Source organism: Triticum dicoccoides, chromosome 5B, assembly GCF_002162155.2.
Source record: "Triticum dicoccoides isolate Atlit2015 ecotype Zavitan chromosome 5B, WEW_v2.0, whole genome shotgun sequence".
NCBI lineage: Eukaryota > Viridiplantae > Streptophyta > Magnoliopsida > Poales > Poaceae > Triticum > Triticum dicoccoides.
This window is the reverse complement of record NC_041389.1, coordinates 296,421,205-296,426,330: the sequence shown is the minus strand read 5'-3', so window position 1 is coordinate 296,426,330 and position 5,126 is coordinate 296,421,205.

Genomic DNA, 5,126 nt, shown 5'->3' with positions numbered 1-5,126 from the left:
GGACCCTTTTCATCGAATCCGTTCCGACTAAAGTGGGAGAGACTGGCACCCGCTAGCCACCTTATGCACCAAGTGCATGTCAATCGGTGGAACCTGTCTCACGTAAGAGTACGTGTAAGGTCGGTCCGGGCCGCTTCATCCCACAATACCGTCGAAACAAGATTGGACTAGTAACGGTAAGCATATTGAACAACATCAACGCCCACAACTACTTTGTGTTCTACTCGTGCAAAGAATCTACGCAATAGACCTAGCTCATGATGCCACTGTTGGGGAACGTAGCAGAAATTCAAAAATTTTCCTACGTAACACCAAGATCTATCTATGGAGAGACCAGCAACGAGTAGAAAGGGGAGTGCATCTACATACCCTTGTAGATCGCTAAGCGGAAGCGTTCAAGTGAACGGGGTTGAAGGAGTCGTACTCGTCGTGATTCAAATCACCGATGATCAAGTGCCGAACGCACGGCACCTCCGCGTTCAACACACGTACAGCCCGGTGACGTCTCCCACGCCTTGATCCAGCAAGGAGAGAGGGAGAGGTTGAGGAAGACTCCATCCAGCAGCAGCACAACGGCGTGGTGGTGGTGGAGGAGCGTGGCAATCCCGCAGGGCTTCGCCAAGCACCACGGGAGAGGAGAAGAACTTGGGAGAGAGGGAGGGGCTGCACCAAAGGCATAAGGTCTATTTGGGAGGCCCTCCTACCCCACTATATATAGGGATCCCAAGGGGGGGTGCGCCAGTCCCTAGGAGATCCAATCTCCAAGGGGGCGGCGGCCAGGGGAGGAGTCCTCCCCCCCAAGGCACCTAGGAGGTGCCTTCCCCTGCTGGGACTCTTCCTTTAGGGTTTCCCCAGGCGCATGGGCCTCTTGGGGCTGGTGCCCTTGGCCCATGTAGGCCAAGGCGCACCCCCTACAGCCCATGTGGCCCCCCGGGGCAGGTGGCCCCACCCGGTGGGCCCCCGGGACCCTTCCGGTGGTCCCGGTACAATACCGATGACCCCGAAACTTGTCCCGATGGCCGAAACAGGACTTCCTATATATAAATCTTTACCTCCGGACCATTCCGGAACTCCTCGTGACGTCCGGGATCTCATCCGGGACTCCGAACAACATTCGGTAACCACATACAAGCTTCCTTTATAACCCTAGCGTCATCGAACCTTAAGTGTGTAGACCCTACGGGTTCGGGAGACATGCAGACATGACCGAGACGTTCTCCAGTCAATAACCAACAGCGAGATCTGGATACCCATGTTGGCTCCCACATGTTCCACGATGATCTCATCGGATGAACCACGATGTCAAGGACTTAATCAATCCCGTATTCAATTCCCTTTGTCTATCGGTATGTTACTTGCCCGAGATTCGATCGTCGGTATACCGATACCTTGTTCAATCTCGTTACCGGCAAGTCACTTTACTCGTTCCGTAACACATCACCCCGTGATCAACTCCTTGGTCACATTGCGCATATGATGATGTCCTACCGAGTGGGCCCAGAGATACCTCTCCGTTTACACGGAGTGACAAATCCCAGTCTCGATCCGCATAAAACAATAGATACTTTCGGAGATACCTGTAGTGCACCTTTATAGTCACCCAGTTACGTTGTGACGTTTGATACACCCAAGGCACTCCTACGGTATCCAGGAGTTACACGATCTCATGGTCAAAGGAAGAGATACTTGACATTGGCAAAGCTCTAGCAAATGAACTACACGATCTTTGTGCTAAGCTTAGGATTGGGTCTTGTCCATCACATCATTCTCCTAATGATGTGATCCCGTTATCAACGACATCCAATGTCCATAGCCAGGAAACCATGACTATCTGTTGATCACAACGAGCTAGTCAACTAGAGGCTCACTAGGGACATATTGTGGTCTATGTATTCACACGTGTATTACGATTTCCGGATAATACAGTTATAGCATGAATAAAAGACAATTATCATGAACAAGGAAATATAATAATAATACTTTTATTATTGCCTCTAGGGCATATTTCCAACAGTCTCCCACTTGCACTAGAGTCAATAATCTAGTTCACATCACCATGTGATTAACACTGACAGGTCACATCACCATGTGACCAACACCCAAAGAGTCTAGGGTTTGATCATGTTGCTTGTGAGAGAGGTTTTAGTCAACGGGTCTGAACCTTTCAGATCCGTGTGTGCTTTGCAAATCTCTATGTCATCTCCTAGATGCAGCTACCACGCTCTATTTGGAGCTATTCCAAATAACTGTTCTACTTGGAGCTATTCTAAATTATTGCTCCATTATATGTATCCGGTCTCTCTACTCAGAGCTATCCGGATAGGTGTTAAGCTTGCATCGACGTAACCTTTACGACGAACTCTTTTACCACCTCCATAATCGAGAAAATTCCTTAGTCCACTAGTTACTAAGGATAACTTTGACCGCTGTCCTGTGAGTCATTCTTGGATCACTCTTGTACCCCTTGACTAACTCATGGCAAGGCACACTTCAGGTGCGGTACACAGCATAGCATACTGAAGAGCCTACGTCTTAAGCATAGGGGACGACCTTCGTCCTTTCTCTCTTTTCTGCCGAGGTCGAGATTTAAGTCTTAACTTCGTACCTTACAACTCTGGCAAGAACTTCTTCTTTGACTGATCCATCTTGAACACCTTCAAGATCATGTCAAGGTATGTGCTCATTTGAAAGTATTATTAAGCATTTTGATCTATCCTTATAGATCTTGATGCTCAATGTTCAAGTAGCTTAATCCAGGCTTTCCATTGAAAAACACTTTCAAAATAACCCTATATGCTTTCCAGAAATTCTACGTCATTTCTGATCATTAATATGTCAACAACATATACTCATCAGAAATTCTATAGTGCTCCCACTCACTTCTTTGGAAATACAAGTTTCTCATAAACTTTGTACAAACCCAAAATCTTTGATCATCATCAAAGCATACATTCCAACTCCGAGATGCTCACTCCAGTCCTTAGAAGGATCGCTGGAGCTAGCATACCTTTTAGCATCCTTAGGATCGACAAAAACTTTCTGATTGTATTACATACAACCTTTCCTCACGAAAACTGGTAAGGAAACTCGTTTTGATATCCATCTGCCAGATTTCATAAATACAGCTAATGCTAACATGAATCCGACGGACTTTAAGCATCGCTACGGATGAGAAAATCTCATCATAGTCAACTCCTTGAACTTGTGAAAAACTTTTCGCCACAAGTCGAGCTTCATGGACGGTGACATTTCCATCCACGTCCGTCTTCTTCTTAAAATCCATTTATCTCAATGGCTTGCCGATCATCGGGCAAGTCCACCAAAGTCCATGCTTTGTTCTGATATATGGATCCTATCTCGGATTTCATGGCTCCTAACCATTTGTCGGAATTTGGGCCCACCATCGCTTCTCCATAGCTCGTAGGTTCATTGTTGTCCAGCAACATGACCTTCAAGACAGGATCACCTTACCACTCCGAAGTAGTACGTGTCCTTGTCGTCCTACGAGGTTCGGTAGTGACTTGATCCGAAGCTTCATGATCACTATCATAAGCTTCCACTTCAATTGGTGTAGGTGCCACAGGAACAACTTCCTGTGCCCTGCCACACACTAGTTGAAGAGACGGTTCAATAACCTCATCAAGTCTCCACCATCCTCCCACTCAACTCTTTCGAGAGAAACCTTTCCTCGAGAAAGGACCCGATTCAAGAAACAATCCATATTGCTTTCGGATCTGAATTAGGAGGTATACCCAACTGTTTTGGGTTTCTTATGAAGATGCATTTTATCCGCTTTGGGTTCGAGCTTAATCCTGAAACTTTTTCACATAAGCGTCACAGCCCCAAACCTTTAAGAAATGACAACTTAGGTTTCTCCAAACGGTGTCGTCTCAACGGAATTACGTGGTGCCCTATTTAAAGTGAATGTGGTTGTCTCTAATGCCTAACCCACAAACGATAGTGGTAATTCGATAAGAGACATCATGGTACGCACCATATCCAATAGGGTGCAACTATGATGTTCGGACACACCATCACATTATGGTGTTCCAGGCGGTCTTAATTGCGAAACAATTTCCACAATGTCTTAATTGTGTGCCAAAACTCGTAACTCAGATATTCATCTCTATGATCATATCATAGACATTTTATCCTCTTGTCACAATGATCTTTTACTTCACTCTGAAATTACTTGAACCATTCAATAATTCAGACTTGTGTTTCATCAAGTAAATATTCTCAACATCTACTCGAATCATCTATGAAGTAAGAGCATAACGATATTCACTGCATGCCTCAGCACTTATTGGACTGCACACATCAAAATGTGTTACTTCCAACAAGTTGCCATCTTGTTCCATCTTATTGAAACCGAGGCTTTTCAGTCATCTTGCCTATGTGGTATGATTTGCATATCTCAAGTGATTCAAAATCAAGTGAGTCCGAACGGTCCATTTGCATGGAGCTTCTTCATGCATATATACCAATAGACATGGTTCGCATGTCTCAAACTTTTCAAAAATGAGTGAGTCCAAAGATCCATCAACATGGAGCTTCTTCATGCGTTTTATACCATTATGACTTACATGGCAGTGCCACAAGTAAGTGGTACTATCATTACTATCTTATATCTTTTGGCATGAAAATGTGTATCACTACGATCGAGATTCAATAAACCATTTATTTAGGTGCAAGACCATCGAAGGTATTATTCAAATAAATAGAGTAACCATTATTCTCCTTAAATGAATAACCGTATTGCGATAGACATAATCCAATCATGTCTATGCTCAACGCAAACACCAATCTCGGTGGTAGAGGGAGCGTGCGATGCTTGATCATATCAAACTTGGAAACACTTCCAACACATATCGTCAGCTCTCCTTTAGCTAGTCTCCGTTTATTCCGTAGCCTTTTATTTCGAGTTACTAACACTTAGCAACCGAACCGGTATCTAATACCCTGGTGCTACTAGGAGTACTAGTAAAGTACACATTAACATAATGTATATCCAATATACTTCTATCGACCTTGCCAGCCTTCTCATCTACCAAGTATCTAGGGTAATTCTGCTCCAGTGGCTGTTCCCTTTATTACAGAAGCACTTAGTCTCGGGTTTGGGTTCA